This window comes from Miscanthus floridulus, chromosome 19, assembly GCF_019320115.1.
Source record: "Miscanthus floridulus cultivar M001 chromosome 19, ASM1932011v1, whole genome shotgun sequence".
NCBI classification, from domain to species: Eukaryota; Viridiplantae; Streptophyta; class Magnoliopsida; order Poales; family Poaceae; genus Miscanthus; species Miscanthus floridulus.
The window spans coordinates 60,529,815-60,549,195 of NC_089598.1; positions in this window are offsets into that span (position 1 = coordinate 60,529,815).

Genomic DNA, 19,381 nt, shown 5'->3' on the forward strand with positions numbered 1-19,381 from the left:
GCTGAACCAACTCCTGATGGTTATTGACCTTGCTGGTGCGAGATCAACCTGATCACGAAGATCAATTCCTGCAGGCAATCGAAGAACAAGCAAGAATTTGAGGTGAGCAACCCTGAATATTACTCGAAGGTGGGGTTCTGAATTACACGAAGACGAAGCTTCAGAAGTAGCAATGGCTAACTTAAGCAAAACAAAACCCAAGCCAAAGAGGGGGCACAGCCCTTGGCTAAATAGGGGGAGGAGGGAGGAAGGAGGACGCCCAGCCTGCCCACAAGGTAGGGAATAGGCGCCCAAATAGCCACACTCCATCTCCTTGATTCCCTTTCCTGATTTAGATGGTGCAGCACCTTCCTGGTTATTTCTTGACAAAAACTAAAAACACATAGGTGGCGCAGCACCTAGAAATTATTCTGGGCAAGTTCATCATGAGCATAGATGGCGCATGCACTTAGGAAACTTCTGGTCCTTCATTCTTCAAAATCATCACGAAGTTTAATTCACGTGCACGAGCTCGAGTGATGGGTCCTGGTGGCGCCTGTGCTGGTTCAGTTGGAGTAGCCATTCCCGTGTCGGTGTTGATGTCCTCATCATCCTCCCCTTCTTGAATCGAAGTCGTCCTCGACGGCAGCTCCTCAGCCTCGCCCACATATGGTTTCAAATCTGCAACATTAAAACTAGAGGAAACACCATAGTCTGTTGGGAGGTCAAGTATATAAGCATTATCATTGATTTTCTTTAACACCTTGAAGGGACCAGCAGCACGGGGCATCAGCTTAGACCTGCGCAAACTAGGAAAGCGATCCTTGCGCAAATGCAACCAAACCAAGTCACCAGGTTCAAAAGTAACAAGTTTACGTCCTTTACTACCAACAACCTGATTTTTAGCATTAGTGTGCGCAATGTTCTGCTGTGTTTGCTCATGGATGTCCAACATTTGTTGAACACGTGCAATAGCATCGACATGTGGGGCGTCCAAAGGGTCAAAGGACAGCAAGTCAATTGGCGCCCGTGGAATGTAACCATAGACAACCTGAAAAGGGCACATTTTCGTGGAGGAATGTGTAGCACGATTGTAAGCAAACTCGACATGGGGCAAACAATCCTGCCAAAGTTTCAAATTCTTGTCTAACACAGCCCTAAGCATGGTAGATAAGGTTCTGTTCACAACCTCAGTTTGCCCATCTGTTTGTGGGTGACAAGTGGTGCTGAAAAGCAATTTAGTTCCTAGTTTATTCCAAAGAGATCTCCAAAAATGACTTAGGAACTTAGCATCGCGATCTAAGACTATTGTATTTGGAACACCATGTAAACGAATAATCTCGCGAAAGAACAACTCAGCAACGCTGCTAGCATCATCAGTTTTATGACATGGTATGAAGTGAGCCATTTTAGAGAATCGATCAACAACCACAAAGATACTATCCCTCCCCTTCTTAGTGCGAGGTAAGCCCAAAACAAAATCCATAGAAATATCTAGCCAAGGAGAAGTAGGGACAGGTAACGGTATATACAAACCGTGGTTGTTCAGGTGTGACTTAGCTTTCTGGCACGTGGTGCAGCGTGCAACAAAACGCTCCACATCGCGGCGCATCTGGGGCTAAAAGAAGTGCGCGGCCAAAATCTCCTGTGTCTTGTAAACACCAAAGTGTCCCATGAGGCCGCCACCATGCGCTTCCTGCAACAGCAAAAGACGAACCGAGCTTGCGGGAATACATAGCTTGTTAGCGCGGAACAAAAACCCATCAGTTACATGGAATTTACCCCATGGTTTACCATCCTTGCAATGCAGCATGATGTCCTGAAATCCAGGATCATCGGCGTATTGTTCTTTCACAGTTTGTAAACCAAAAATTTTAAAGTCTAACTGGGACAGCATGGTGTATCTACGCGACAAAGCATCAGCAATAATGTTGTTGTCTTTCCCGTTCTTGTGTTTGATGATGTAAGGAAAAGACTATGAATTCGACCCACTTAGCATGCCGACGGTTTAGATTAGTTTGGCTACGAATATGTTTTAATGCCTCATGATCAGAATGAATTATAAACTCGCGAGGCCAAAGATAGTGCTGCCATGTTTGAAGTGTGCGAACCAAAGCGAAAAGCTCCTTATCATAAGTGGAATAATTCAGACTAGCACCGCTTAATTTTTCGCTAAAGTAAGCAACTGGCTTGCCCTCTTGCAGCAAAACACCGCCTAACCCAATACCACTAGCATCGCATTCAAGTTCAAACATCTTATTGAAATCAGGTAGCTGTAGTAAGGGGGCATGTGTCAACTTATCTTTTAGAATGGTGAATGCCTCGTCCTGTGCCGCACCCTAGGAGAAAGGAACGCCCTTCTTGGTGAGCTCATGCAACGGGGCGGCAATGGAGCTAAAGTCACACACGAACCGTCGGTAGAAACCTGCAAGCCCAAGAAAACTCTGAATTTGCGTAACTGTCGTTGGCATGGGCCAGCTCTGGATGGCGTCAATCTTGCTGCTGCCCACCTCAATGCCCTGCGGAGTAACAACATAGCCAAGAAACGAAACACGTTGTGTGCAGAAGTCGCACTTGTCCAAGTTACCAAACAAGCGGGCAGCGCGCAAAGCATCAAAAATAGCATGCAAATGTTCCAAATGCTCTTCCCTAGACTTGCTGTAAATCAGAATATCATCAAAATAAACAACCACAAACAAGCCTATGAAAGGCCTCAAAACTTCATTCATTAAGCGCATAAACGTGCTGGGAGCATTAGTCAATCCAAACGGCATAACTAACCATTCATATAAGCCAAATTTTGTTTTAAAAGCCGTCTTCCATTCGTCCCCAAGTTTCATTCTAATCTGATGGTACCCGCTACGCAAATCTACCTTGGAGAATATAACAGCACCGCTAAGCTCGTCAAGCATATCATCAAGGCGAGGTATAGGATAACGATAACGAATTGTGATATTGTTAATCGCTCGACAATCTACACACATACGCCAGGTACCATCTTTCTTTGGGACAAGTAGCACAGGAACAGAGCAAGGGCTAAGAGACTCACGAATGTAGCCTTTATCAAGTAGTGCTTGGACTTGGCACTGAATCTCCTTTGTCTCATCAGGATTGGTACGGTACGGGGCGCGGTTTGGAAGCTGGGCGCCCGGAATGAGGTCGATCTGGTGCTCAATGCCACGAATGGGAGGAAGACCTGGTGGTAAGTCCTTCGGAAACACATCGGCAAAGTCCTGCAAAAGCTTAGTAACAGCAGGGGGTATATCCAAAGATGGTGCATCATCGAGTGAAACCAGCACATGAGAACATACAAGCGCATAGCAAGGCATATTATCAACATGTAGTTCATCAAAATCAGCACGCGTAGCAAGTAAAACAGGAGCATGTAGCTTAATTTCTTTAGACGTGGCTGGTTGTTGTTGGCATTGTTTTAATGCTTTAGTAGCCCTAGCAATGTCATCTTTCACAATCTGTTCAGGGGTCATTGGATGAAGAATAATTTTCTTGCCCTTAAACAGTAATGAATAATGATTTGTGCGACCATGATGTAAACATTCAATATCATATTGCCACGGCCTACCAAGCAACAACGAACATGCCTCCATAGGAACAACATCGCAATCAGTATAATCAGAATAAGAACCCATGGAGAAGTGAACACGTATCGAGCGTGTTACCTTGAGTTTGCCACCCTGGTTGAGCCATTGAATGTGGTAGGGGTGTGGATGTGGACGCGTTTGGAGAGACAACTTCTCCACCAGATCCAAACTTGCCAAATTGTTGCAACTACCGCCGTCAATGATGATGCGAATGGATCGTTCTTGCACAACACCTTTGGTGTGGAACAAAGTGTGGCGCTGGTTCTGCTCAGGCTGTGCAACCTGTGTACTGAGGACTCACTGCACAACAAGACTCTCATACTTGTCGGCGTCAGTGGCAGCCACGTGTTCTTCCACATGTCCTGAAACGTCAGCAGCAAGCATAGCATATATAGGTTCATCGGAATCACTAGTGGAAGAATACTCACCATCGTCACGTATAATCAACGTACGCTTGTTGGGGCAGTCCCGTATCATATGCCCATAACCTTTGCAACGATGGCATTGAATGTCCTTTGTGCGGCTAGTGGAAGAGGAGGTGCTCTTATTAGCTGAAGGGGGCGCTGGAGGTGGAGCTGCTGCCTTGTCACGTGACATACTGCTAGGTGTATAGGGCGCCGTAGGGGTTGAATGGGTCAAAGTAGTGCGACCTGCAAAAGAGTTAGAATGGGTCCTTGCTCATCGTCCCTGCACTTCACGTTCAGCTTTGCAAGCAAATGCAAACAAAGTAGTAATATCATCGTAGTGCTTATAATCAAGAATATCCTGAATTTCACGGTTCAAACCACCACGAAATTGTGCCATCGCAGCATCATTAGTCTCAACTAAACCACAACGAATCATGCCGGTTTGCAACTCCTGATAATACTCTTCTACAGATTTGGTTCCTTGCTGAAAACGCTGCATTTTATTAAGCAAGTCTCGTGCATAATAGGAAGGAACAAATCGGTGTCGCATGACAGTTTTTAATTGCTCCCAAGTTGTGGGAATGTTATTAGGGTGTTTGCTGCGATGCTCACGCCACCAAATTGATGCGAAATCTGTAAACTCACTAGTAGCAGCCCTAACTTGATATTGTACAGGAACATCATGACAATGATATTTCTGATCTACCGCAAGTTCCCAATCAAGATATGCACCCGGATCATATTTGCCATTAAATGAAGGAATTGTGAACTTAATCTTAGTAAATGAGTCGTTTCGATTACGTACCATGCGCTCACCACGGCGGTTGCGGTGGCGCCCTCCATGGCGGTCCTGGTCGTCGATCTCGGTATCACCACCATAATCAAAGTCCGCACGTTGATCAGCAAGTTGTTGTACCAACTCATCAAGGTGTGTAGTGAGCGTGGCAAGGCTGGTGGCGTGGGCAGCTTGTGCTTGCTGCATCTCCGCGAGCGTAGCATTTGTGGCCATTTGAGCGTCCTGAAATTGACCCACTTGCTCGTTGGTGATCCTAATCTCCTCTGCCAAGCCCTCCACATGCTCGTTCATCTTGCGATTAAAGTGGTGAATGATGCCTTTAGTGCGTGGGGAGTGAGGCATGGTGTCCTGATTAGCTGGCTCCCCTGACATTGTTAGTGGAAAAGCAACGAACACGAAAACAAGTATTTGTCCTAAAGCTAATAGGAAGTGGTGCTGATCAAGGCACTCAAACTAAAGCTGTTATCAAACTCTTACCCGTTCTTACCAAGCTCGCAGGGGTGACTTGCAACCAGCGGTACAACCTTCCAAAGATTGAATGGAGCGATTGCCAGAGGACACAGAGCGTGATCGCTGTAGAAAATTTGTGGAGCTATGGGAAGGCTTCAATTTGTAGCAAGGAGTAGCACAAGCATTCAGCAAAGGCAAAGTTGAATAATCACTCAAAGCTGGTGTTGTGCTGGTCCTAGGCTAGACCGTACTAGAGACGTGAGCCCACGCACAAAGATAGACACAGAATTGCAAGAACAAAGAGTAAAAGACAGCGAGTACACACCCTTGTCATCTCTTGTTTTTTTGTTTTTTTTTTGTGTGCGGCTCTTTTTGCACCTTTTGCCTTTTTTTTGGTGCGGCTCTTGTTTTTTTTGTTTTATGCACCTCTGGCCTTTTTCAGTTTGATGACACTACCAACACGTTGCACAACTCAAAAGGAAAACAAAAGGAAATCAGGAACTCTTTCCTTTCGTGTAGCCACAGACTGCCTGATCTCGCACGATCTCCTGTGATACGCCCAAAATGAATCGCAAGGCAAGTGAGTATCCGTTGGAAAGGGCACGAAATATGCTTTCCAAATTGTACCTAAACTTCCCAAACGGACTACGGATGCAACAGCTAATGCCTGTGTCCTTGCCGAGATAAATCAAGACCCGAAATAAATTACTTTCCTTTTGTAGGTGCGAAATTGGCGTGAACAAGGGGGTCTATGACGTGGGAAAGATTACAGGAGCATGGAGGACAAAGGAAAAGGAGGATCAAGTGCAAAGATGTGAACTAATACGTGACAGGAACTCAAAACTCTAATGGACTAGACGCCAAGACCAGCAACACGACACAGCGATGCAACCAAAAACTCAACAAAGCAATAAACTGAATGAAAGATGCAAAGGCTCAAAAGGTCTTGGACAGTGGTTCTAACCTGAAACATTTTTTGTTGGCTTTTCTGGTGGACGATAGGACGATGAACAAAACTACAAATAAAGGGGATAGATCTCACCGAGCAACCTGAAAGCTGATACCACTTGATAGAGCTGGAGTACCCGATCTTTCGGTGAGTGGAGGATAACTACGATTTGGTGGGTGTCGACCCTCGCGATCCGACTACGACGAACAAGTCCGTGGCGCCTTAGCAATCGCTGAACCAACTCCCGATGGTTATTGACCTTGCTGGTGCGAGATCAACCTGATCACAAAGATCAATTCCTGTAGGCAATCGAAGAACAAGCAAGAATTTGAGGTGAGCAACCCTGAATATTACTCGAAGGTGGGGTTCTGTATTACACGAAGACGAAGCTTCGGAAGTAGCAATGGCTAACTTAAGCAAAACAAAACCCAAGCCAAAGAGGGGGCGCAGCCCTTGGCTAAATAGGGGGAGGAGGGAGGAAGGAGGACGCCCAGCCTGCCCACAAGGTAGGGAATAGGCGCCCAAACAGCCACACTCCATCTCCTTGATTCCCTTTCCTGATTTAGATGGTGCAGCACCTTCCTGGTTATTTCTTGACAAAAACTAAAAACACATAGGTGGCGCAGCACCTAGACATTATTCTGGGCAGGTTCATCATGAGCATAGATGGCGCATGCACTTAGGAAACTTCTGGTCCTTCATTCTTCAAAATCATCACGAAGTTTAATTCACGTGCACGAGCTCGAGTGATGGGTCCTGGTGGCGCCTGTGCTGGTTCAGTTGGAGTAGCCATTCCCGTGTCGGTGTTGATGTCCTCATCAGCCTCATCACCTAGTGGTACCATCGAGTGCGTCCAAAATGATTTCAGAGCCTATGGTACGTCTAGCACAAACCATGCACCTATCTTGCACCGACACTAACACTGTCTCAAAACGGAAAGAAGTGAGACTCCACTTGATATGAAAGTCCAACACGTTTTGGAAGTTGAATTCGGACAGCAAAACAGTCCCAAATTGCAACGGTCGCCACAACTTCATACGGACTCCGATTGGGACGTTCTAGCACTTTTTGGAAAGCTTATCAAGTCTATTTTCCAACGGATCAGGACTCATAGATATATCTTATCCGATGCTTCTGTAGTCGTCGTTTCAACGCCGGGACCTTTTCTGCCTTTGGTGCTACGTCACCCTATTTTGGGCCGATGGCCCATGTATCAAGTTGGGTCCATTAGGGATGTGTCCTAGGGTTGGAGAATGACCCCAACACCCCCCTGGTCGTTCCCCTAGGTATTAATAAGGGTTAGAGCCGCCATGAACAGATTGGCTTTTGTTTTGTTGAAAGTTTAGCCATTGCTACTTCCTTGCAGACGCGTGTGTTGACTAGACCATCCGTTCTACTTTATTCAGAACCCCAACTTTGTGAGTTCAGATTGGTTTTGCATCTTCATATTTGCAATTGAGTTGCTTGTTCTACTTGTTCTTGATTGTTCCTCGATTGCTTGCAAGAATTACCCTAGTGGTTTGGTTGATCATGCTCCACAAGATCGTGACGGCCATTGGAGGTGGTGTATCAGTTGCTAAGGCGCAGCATCCTTGGATGTGGTGACCGTCGCAATTTGGGACTGTTTTGCAGTCCGAATTCAACTTCCAAAACGTGTTGGACTTGGACTCTTTCTGTCCTTGGAACCAAAGTGACATGGTGGCCTAGCAGAGGACGTTAGGAATACTTGGATTTGGTCCCCAATCAACTTCATTAACCTTTCATGCTTTCCATATGCAATCAAACCTTCCCTTGATCCATGTAAGTAATTCTAAAAATGAGAATGAACACACATCATCGTGCAGCATCAATTCATCAAATGCATCAATGATAAGCCTCATATTGAATGGTTGCACCTTTGGTATAGAAGTGGTTAGCATGGTCATATTTGAGCCAATGATGTCCTCATCATTCTCCCCTTCTTGACAGCAAACCGTCCTCGGTTTGACCTTTGTTGGAGGATGTGTTGTAGGTAAAAGTGAACCATGCTCCCCTTCTTGATATTTATCCTGTTGCATATGGGAAAAACTAGGAAAACTTTTCAAGACATCATTAGTGTTAGTGCAGCCCTTAATTTGATCATGGTATTGTGGCCCAAAAGGATATTTCAGATTAGAGCAAATATAAACTTTGTGCACCAAATATTCTCCTTTGTTGTCATATTTGCCAATTGCATGAAGCAGACAATGATTAAAACTTGGCAAACCAGAATCAAATTTAAGTTTCTCTTTTAGACAATTTAGATTACATAGAATATCAAATTCAATATAACCCAAAGTATTTAAAGAGGACAACAAATTTAGTTCATCTTGTGCACATGTAATAGGATGAAAAAGCTTATCTTCAGCACATTTGTATGGTTCCAAACCAAAAGTATCACACTTATTCGCTACTTGTGGCATAGGAGTAAAAGAATCATCAACACACAACTCCTCTTTATCACTAGGAACAACGAGTAATTCATTTTGTGACAAAGGAAAATCAGTAGTGGGTTCCACTATTTGTTGCTCTTCATTAGCATGCAGAGTGGACAAATTTTGGACATTATGGGTCACATCATTCTGGCAAGTACTCATAGACAATAGAATCTCTTTTTCAACATTGAGAGCAAGACAAAACAATTGACCAATATGGCAATATGATTTGCTAATTAACAAGGTTCGAATTTCAGAATTGAGCCCTCTCATGAACCTACTCATAACATCTTCCATGCATTCATCCAATCCACCAAACATGATACAAATCTTAAAATCATGGTAGTATTGTTTCACAGTCTTACTACCTTGCTTCAAGTTGTCTAATTTTGCAAGCAAATAATCAACATAATATGCAGGAATGAATGAATCTCTAAAAAGAATTTTGAAGTCTTCCCAAGATTCTAGAACTTTCTTGTGCCTACGAATGTGTTTCCATTCTAGCAAAGCAAATTCAGTCAAAACATTGGAGGCAATATAAATCTTTTGTTTCTCAGACAGGTCATGCTCATCAAATTCATTATCTACTTTTAGCTCCCAATCAATGTAAGCTTTAGGATCAAACTTACCATCATATAACGGCAAGTGTTGAATGACATCCTGAATATGATGGTCTAATTTCAACAGCTCAAAAATCTTTGTATCACCTACCATGATTAGTAGAAAACAAGAAACACAAAAATAATATGTATCCTCCAATCAACTACTAGGATGTGTCGGTTGTAATTCTCTCAAACTCAACTTGTTAAAACATGCCCTTACAAGTTCTTACCAAGCCAAATAGGAGGTGACGCCAACCAACAAGTCTGTAACCGTGGAATAAAGTGTATCGGTGCTGCAACAACAACACCTGTCAAGCTATAGTCGAAATATGTGGAGCTATAGGTGGGCTAAACCAAGGAAGTACTAGCACCATGTTAGTCACAAAAGCAAGCTGAATAACGGCGATATTGTGCTAGTTCTAGGCTAAACCATGCTAGAGACGTGAGCCTAGGCACAAAGGTAGTCACTGAAAAAGAGCAACTAGCACAGCATGAAGAAAACAACAGATTCAGCCCCTTCTTTCTTCTCCTTCTCTTGTCTTTTTTTCCTTTTTTTCTTCTTTTTCTTTCTTTTTTTTGTAGAGGCCTAAATGTTTTATTTGGTACTATGATAACCCAAACAATAAGGCTATTGCACACAGCCCCTTCGAATTCAGATTTAACAACTCTTGTTAATACCGCAGATGCGAAAATCTCTAAGATGATTGTGGAGTGCTCAGATCGAATTTTGCTGCAAGGTCAGATCCGTTGGAAAGAAGACAACTTCAAGTTTCCAGATTGTATTTAAACTCCCAAATCGGACATCATATGGATCCGTGGTGGTAGAAACGTAGCAACAATGTATATGGTGATGGTGGATCTCGTGGTGACTAAAACGTGATAGAACTCAAAACTCTAAAGGAATAGACACTAAGACCAGCAACTCGACACAACCGATGCAACTAAAAACTCAACAAGCCCTAACTAAGCAGTGCTAGCAAAGGCTCAAAGGGTTTATAGGATTGTGGGTAAACCAATCTACTTTTTTTGGCTTTTCTGGACTATAGGAAAAATTAAAAAACAGCGAAGGATTTGAAGTCTCTCACCGATAAACCTTGCTCTGATTACCAACTGATATGAACCCGCTAGGGTGAATCCCGATCTTTCGATGAGAGAAGGTGGATAACTCAATTTGGGGATGGAGATGACGTTCACGGTCCGACTACAACCATCCAAGGATGCTGCGCCTTAGCAACCGATACACCACCTCCAATGGCCGTCGTGATCTTGTGGAGAACGATCAACCAAACCACTAGGGTAATTCCTGCAAGCAATCGAGGAACAAGCAAGAACAAGCAACTCAATTGCAAATATGAAGATGCAAAACCAATCTGAACTCACAAAGTTGGGGTTCTAAATAAAGTAGAACGGATGGTCTAGTCAACACACGCGTCTACAAGGAAGTAGCAATGGCTAAACTTTCAACAAAACAAAACCCAATCTGTTCATGGCGGCTCTAACCCTTATTAATACCTAGGGGAATGACCAGGGGGTGTTGGGGGTCATTCTCCAACCCTAGGACGCATCCCTAATGGACCCAACTTGATACATGGGCCATTGGCCCAAAATAGGGTGACGCAGCACCAAAGGTAGAAAAGGTCCCGGCGTTGAAATGATGACTACGGAAGCATCGGATAAGATATATCCATGAGTCCTGATCCGTTGGAAAATAGACTTGATAAGCTTTCCAAAAACTGCTAGAACGTCCCAATCAGAGTCCGTATGAAGTTGTGGCGACCGTCGCAATTTGGGACTATTTTGCAGTCCGAATTCAACTTCCAAAACATGTTGGACTTGGACTCTTTCTGTCCTTGGAACCAAAGTGACATGGTGGCCTAGCGGAGGATGTTAGGAATACTTGGATTTGGTCCCCAATCAACTTCATTAACCTTCCATGCTTTCCATATGCAATCAAACCTTCCCTTGATCCATGTAAGTAATTCTGAAAATGAGAATGAACACACATCATGGTGCAGCATCAATTCATCAAATGCATCAATGATAAGCCTCATATTGAATGGTTGCACCTTTGGTATAGAAGTGGTTGGCATGGTCATATTTGAGCCAATGATGTCCTCATCACCACTTGACCCACGTCACCTAGGATTTCCATCTGGTGCATCCAAAATGATTTATGAGCCTATGGAACGTTCGACACAAACCGTGCACCTATCTTGCGTCAAGATTAGCACTATCTCCAAATGGGGCGAGCTTTGAGTTGAGCCTTGTCACCTAGGGTACGATCGGGTGTGTCCAAAACGATTTATGAGCCTATGGTATGTCTAGTAAAAACCATGCACCAATCTTGCATCGACACTAACATTGTCTCCAAACAAAAAGAAGCGAGATTCCACATGACCCAAGTCACCTAGGAGTTCCATCGGGTGTGTCCAAAATGATTTCCGTGCCTATGGTATGTTCGACACAAACCGAGCAACTATCTTGCGTCAAGATTAGCACTATCTCCAAATGGGGCAAGCTTTCAATTAAGCCTCGTCACCTAGGAGTACCATCGAGTGCGTCCAAAGCAATTTCTGAGCCGATGATACGTTTGGCGCAAAATGTGCACCTATCATGCACCGACACTTACACTGTCTCCAAACAGAAAGAAGTGAGATTCCACATGACCCATGTCAGCTAGGAGTTCCATTGGGTGCATCCAAACGATTTCCAAGCCTATGGCACGTTCGACGCAAACCGTGCAGCTATCTTGCGTCAAGATTAGCACTATCTCCAAATGGAGCGAGATTCCACATGACCAACGTCACCTAGGAGTTCCATCGGATGCGTCCAAAATGATTTTCGAACCTATGATACGTTCGACGCAAACTGTGCACCTATCTTGCGACAACATTAGCACTATCTCCAAACGGAACGAAACGAGCTTCCACTTGAGCCTCATCACCTAGTGGTACCATCGAGTGCGTCCAAAATGATCTCTGAGCCTATGGTATGTCTAGCGCAAACCATGCACCTATCTTGCACCGACACTAACACTGTCTCAAAATGGAAAGAAGTGATACTCCACATGACCCACGTCACCTAGGAGTTCCATTTGGTGCGTCCAAAATGATTTATGAGCCTATGGTACGTTCAACGCAAACTGTGCACCTATCTTGCATCAAGATTAGCACTATCTCCAAACAGAGCGAGCTTTCACTTGAGCCTCGTCACCTAGGGTATGATTGGGTGCATCCAAAATGATTTCTGAGCCTATGGTACGTCTAGCGCAAACCATGCACCAATGTTGCACCGACACTAACACTGTCTCCAAACAGAAAGAAGCGAGATTCCACATGACCCAAGTCACCTAGGAGTTCCACCGGGTGTGTCCAAAATGATTTCTGAGCCTATGGTTTGTTCGACACAAACCATGCAACTCTCTTGTGTCAAGATTAGCACAATCTCCAAATGGGGCGAACTTTCACTTGAGCCTCATCATCTAGGAGTACCATCAGGTACATTTGGTGCAAAATGTGCACCTATCTTGCACCGACACTTACACTGTCTCCAAACGGAAAGAAGTGAGATTCCACATGACCCATGTCACCTAGGAGTTCCATTGGGTGCGTCCAAACGATTTCCGTGCCTATGGCACATTTGACGCAAACTGTACAGCTATCTTGTGTCAAGATTAGCACTATCTCTAAATGGAGCAAGATTCCACATGACCAACGTCACCTAGGAGTTCCATCGGGTGCGTCCAAAATGATTTTCGAGCCTATGATATGTTCGACACAAACTGTGCACCTATCTTGCGACAACATTAGCACTATCTCCAAACGGACCAAAACGAGCTTCCACTTGAGCCTCATCACCTAGTGGTACCATTGAATGCGTCCAAAACAATTTCTAAGCCAATGGTACATCTAGTGCAAACCATGCACCTACCTTGCACCGACACTAACACTGTCTAAAAACAGAACGAAACAAGACTCCACATGACCCGTGTCACCAAGGAGTTCAATCTGGTGCGTCCAAAATGATTTATGAGCCTATCGTATGTTCGACGCAAACCGTGCACCTATCTTGCGTCAAGATTAGCTCTATCTCCAAACAGAGCGAGCTTTCACTTGAGCCTCATCACCTAGGGTACGATCAGGTGCGTCCAAAATAATTTCTAAGCCTATGGTACGTCTATCCCAAACCATGCACCAATCTTGCACCAAGACTAACACTGTCTCCAAATGAAAAGAAGCAAGATTCCTCATGACCCAAGTCACCTAGGAGTTCCATCGACTGTGTCCAAAATGATTTCCGAGCCTATGGTACGTTCGACACAAACCGTGCAACTATCTGGCATCAAGATTAGCACTATCATCAAATGGGGCGAGCTTTCACTTGAGCCTCATCACCTAGGAGTACCATCGGGTGCATCCAAAGTGATTTCTAAGCCGATGGTACGTTTGGCGCAAAATACACACCTATCTTGCACCGACACTTACATTGTCTCCAAACGGAAAGAAGTGAGATTCCACATGACCCATGTCACCTTGGAATTCCATTGGGTGGATCCAAACAATTTCCGTGCCTATGGCACATTCGACGCAAACTGTACAGCTATCTTGTGTCAAGATTAGTACTATCTCTAAATGGAGCGAGATTCCATATGACCAACGTCACCCAGGAGTTCCATCGAGTGCGTCCAAAACAATTTTTGAGCCTATGAAACATTCGACGCAAACTGTGCGTCTATCTTGCGACAACATTAGCACTATCTCCAAATGGACCGAAACGAGCTTCCACTTGAGCCTCATCTCCTAGTGGTACCATCGAGTGTGTCCAAAATGATTTCTGAGCCTATGGTACGTCTAGCGCAAACCATGCACCTATCTTGCACCGACACTAACACTGTCTCAAAATGGAAAGAAGTGAGACTCCACATGACCCACGTCACCTAGGAGTTCCATCGGGTGCGTCCAAAATGATTTATGAGCCATTGGTACGTTCGACGCAAACCGTGCACCTATCTTGCATCAAGATTAGCACTATCTCCCAACGGAGCGAGCTTTCACTTGAGCCTCGTCACCTAGGGTATGATTGGGTGCGTCCAAAATGATTTCTGAGTCTATGGTTCGTCTAGCGCAAACCATGCACCAATCTTGCACCAAGACTAACACTGTCTCCAAATGGAAAGAAGTGAAATTCCACATGACCCAAGTCACCTAGGAGTTCCATCGGGTGTGTCCAAAATGATTTATGAGCCTATGATTTGTTCGACACAAACCGTTTCACTTGAGCGTCATCATCTAGGAGTACCATCGGGTGCGTCCAAAGCGATTTCTGAGCCGATGGTATGTGTTGGCGCAAAATGTGCACCTATCTTGCCATGACACCTACACTATCTCCAAATGGAAAGAAGTGAGATTCCACATGACCCATGTCACCTAGGAGTTCCATTGGGTACGTCCAAACGATTTCTGAGCCTATGCCACGTTCGACGCAAACCGTGCTGCTATCTTGTGTCAAGATTAGCACTATCTCAAAATGGAGCGAGATTCCACATGACCAACGTCACCTAGGAGTTTCATCGGGTGCGTCCAAAACAATTTTCCAGCCTATGATATGCTCGACGCAAACTACACACCTATCTTGTGACAACATTAGAACTATCTCCAAACGGACTGAAATGAGCTTCCACTTGTGTCTCATCACCTAGTGGTACCATCGAGTGCGTCCAAAATGATTTCTGAGCCTATGGTACGTCTAGCGCAAACCATGCAACTATCTTGCACCAACACTAACACTGTCTCAAAATGGAAAGAAGTGAGACTCCACATGACCCACGTCACCTAGGAGTTCCATCTGGTGCGTCCAAAATGATTTATGAGCCTTTGGTACGTTCGATGCAAACCGTGCACCTATCTTGCGTCAAGATTAGCACTATCTCCCAACGGAGCGAGCTTTCACTTGAGCTTCGTCACCTAGGGTATGATCGGGTGTGTCCAAAACGATTTCTGAGTCTATGGTACGTCTAGCGCAAACCATGCACCAATCTTGCACCAAGACTAACACTGTCTCCACATGGAAAGAAGCGAGATTCCACATGACCCAAGTCACCTAGGAGTTCCATCGGGTGTGTCCAAAATGATTTATGAGCCTATGGTATGTTTGACACAAACCGTGCAACTATCTTGCGTCAAGATTAGTACTATCTCCAAATGGGGCGAGCTTTCACTTGAGCCTCGTCACCTAGGAGTACCATCGAGTGCGTCCAAACCGATTTTTGAGCCGATGGTAAATTTGGTGCAAAATGTGCACCTATCTTGCACCGACACTTACACTGTCTCCAAACAGAAAGAACTGCGATTCCATGTGACCCATGTTACCTTGGAGTTCCATTGGGTGCGTCCAAACAATTTCCGAGCCTACGGCACGTTCGACGCAAACCGTGCAGCTATCTTGCGTTAATATTAGCACTATCTGCAAATGGAGCGAGATTCCACATGACCAACGTCACCTAGGAGTTCCATCAGGTGTGTCCAAAATGATTTTCGAGCCTATGATACGTTCGACGCAAACTGTGCACCTATCTTGCGACAACATTAGCACTATCTCCAAACGGACCGAAACAAGCTTCCACTTGAGCCTCATCACCTAGTGGTACCATCGAGTGTGTCCACAATGATTTCTGAGCCTATGGTACGTCTAGCGCAAACCATGCACCAATCTTGCACCGACGCTAACACTGTCGCCAAACGGAAAGAAGCGAGATTCCACATGACCCAAGTCACCTAGGAGTTTCATCGGGTGCGTCCAAAACCATTTTCGAGCCTATGATACGTTCAACGCAACTATGCACCTATATTGCGACAATATTAGCACTATCTCCAAATGGACCAAAACGAGCTTCCACTTGAGCCTCATCACCTAGTGGTACCATCGAGTGCGTCCAAAACAATTTCTGAGCCTATGGTACGTCTAGCGCAAACCATGCACCAATCTTGCACCGACACTAACACTGCCTCCAAACAGAAAGAAGCGAGATTCCACATGACCCATGTCTCCTAGGAGTTCCACCGGGTGTGTCCAAAATGATTTCTGAGCCTATGGTACGTTCGACACAAACTGTGTAACTATCTTGCTCAAGATTAGCACTATCTCCAAATGGGGCGAGCTTTCACTTGAGCCTCATCACCTAGGAGTACCATCGGGTGTGTCCAAAGTGATTTTCTGAGCCGATGGTACGTTTGGCGCAAAATGTGCACCTATCTTGCACCGACATTTACACTGTCTTCAAACAAAAAGGAGTGAGATTCCACATGACCCATGTCACCTAGGAGTTCCATTGGGTGCGTCCAAATGATTTCTGAGCCTATGGGACATTCGACGCAAACCGTGCAGCTATCTCGCGTCATGATTAGCACTATCTGCAAATGGAGCGAGATTCCACATGACCAATGTCACCTAGGAGTTCCATCGGGTGTGTCCAAAATGATTTTTGAGCCTATGATACGTTCGACGCAAACTGTGCACCCATCTTGCGACAACATTAGTACTATCTCCAAACGGACCAAAACGAGCTTCCACTTGAGCCTCATCAGCTAGTGGTACCATCGAGTGCGTCCAAAATGATTTCTGAGCCTATGGTACGTCTAGCGCAAACCATGCACCTATCTTTCACCGACGCTAACACTGTCTCAAAACGGAAAGAAGTAAGACTCCACATAACCCACGTCACCTAGGAGTTTCATCTGATGCATCCAAAATGATTTATGAGCCAATGGTACATTCGATGCAAACCGTGCACCTATCTTGTGTCAAGATTAGCACTATCTACCAATGGAGCGAGCTTTCACTTGAGCCTCGTCACCTAGGGTTCGATCGGGTGCGTCCAAAACAATTTCTGTGCCTATAGTACGTCTAGCGCAAACCATGCACCAATCTTGCACCAAGACTAACACTGTCTCCAAATAGAAAGAAGCGAGATTCCACATGACCCAAGTCAACTAGGAGTTCCATTGGGTGTGTCCAAAATGATTTCCGAGCCTATGGTATGTTCGACACAAATCGTGCAACTATCTTGCGTCAAGATTTGCACTATCTCCAAATGGGGCGAGCTTTCACTTGAGCCTCGTCACCTAGGGTATGATCGGGTGCGTCCAAAACAATTTCTGAGTCTATGGTACGTCTAGCGCAAACCATGCGCCAATCTTGCAGCAAGACTAACACTGTCTCCAAACGGAAAGAAGCGAAATTCCACATGACCCTAGTCACCTAGGAGTTCCATTGGGTGTGTCCAAAATGATTTCTGAGCCTATGACATGTTTGACACAAACCGTGCAACTATTTTGCGTCAAGATTAGGACTATCTCTAAATGGGGCGAGCTTTCACTTGAGCCTCGTTACCTAGGAGTACCATCGAGTGCGTCCGAAGCGATTTCTGAGACGATGGTACGTTTGGCGCAAAATGTGCACCTATCTTGCACCGACACTTACACTGTCTCCAAATGGAAAGAAGTGAGATTCCACATGACCCATGCCACCTAGGAGTTCCATTGGGTGCGTCCAAATGATTTCTGAGCCTATGGCACGTTCGACGCAAACCGTGCAGCTATCTTGCGTCAAGATTAGCACTATCTCTAAATGTAGCGAGATTCCACATGACCAACGTCACCTAGGAATTACATCGGGTGCGTCCAAAATGATTTTTTAGCCTATGATACGTTCGACGCAACTGTGCACCTATCTTGCGACAACATTAGCACTATCTCTAAACGGACCAAAACGAGCTTCCACTTGAGCCTCATCACCTAGTGGTACCATTGAGTGTGTCCAAAATGATTTCTGAGCCTATGGTACGTCTAGCGCAAACCATGCACCTATCTTGCACCGACACTAACACTATTTCAAAACTGAAACAAGTGAGACTCCACATGACCCATGTCACCTAGGAGTTCCATTTGGTGCGTCCAAAATGATTTATGAGCCTATGGTACGTTCGACGTAAATCGTGCACCTATCTTGCTTCAAGATTAGCACTATCTCCAAACGGACCGAGCTTTCACTTGAGCCTCGTCACCTAGGGTACGATTGGGTGCATCCAAAATGATTTCTGAGCCTATGGTACGTCTAGTGCAAACCATGCACCAATGTTGCACCGACACTAACAATGTCTCCAAATAGAAAGAAGCGAGATTCCATATGACTCAAGTCACCTAGGAGTTCCACCGGGTGTGTCCAAAATGATTTCTGAGCTTAAGATTTGTTCGACACAAACCATTTCACTTGAGCCTCATCATCTAGGAGTACCATTGGGTGCGTCCAAAGTGATTTCTAAGCCGATGGTACATTTGGCGCAAAATGTGCACCTATCTTGCATCGACACCTACACTATCTCCAAACAGAAAGAAGTGAGTTCCACATGACCCTTGTCACCTAGGAGTTCCATTGGGTACGTCCAAACGATTTCTGAGCCTATGCCACGTTCGACGCAAACCGTGCTGCTATCTTGCGTCAAGATTAGCACTATCTCAAAATGGAGCGAGATTCCACATGACCAACGTCACCTAGGAGTTTCCATCGGGTGTGTCCAAAACAATTTTCCAGCCTATGATACGTTCGACGCAAACTACACACCTATCTTGCGACAACATTAGCACTATCTCCAAACGGACCGAAATGAGCTTCCACTTGAGCCTCATCACCTAGTGGTACCATTGAGTGCGTCCAAAATAATTTCTGAGCCAATGGTACATCTAGTGCAAACCATGCACCTATCTTGCACCAACACTAACACTGTCTCAAAATGGAACAAAACGAGACTCCACATGACCCACGTCACCTAGGAGTTCAATCTGGTGCATCCAAAATGATTTATGAGCCTATGGTATGTTCGACGCAAACCGTGCACCTATCTTGTGTCAAGATTAGTTCTATCTCCAAACAGAGCGAGCTTTCACTTGAGCCTCATCACCTAGGGTACGATCGGGTGCGTCCAAAATGATTTCTGAGCCTATGGTACGTCTATCCCAAACCATGCACCAATCTTGCACCGAGACTAACACTGTCTCCAAACAGAAAGAAGCGAGATTCCTCATGACCTAAGTCACCTAGGAGTTCCATCGAGTGTGTCCAAAATGATTTCTAAGCCTATGGTACGTTCGA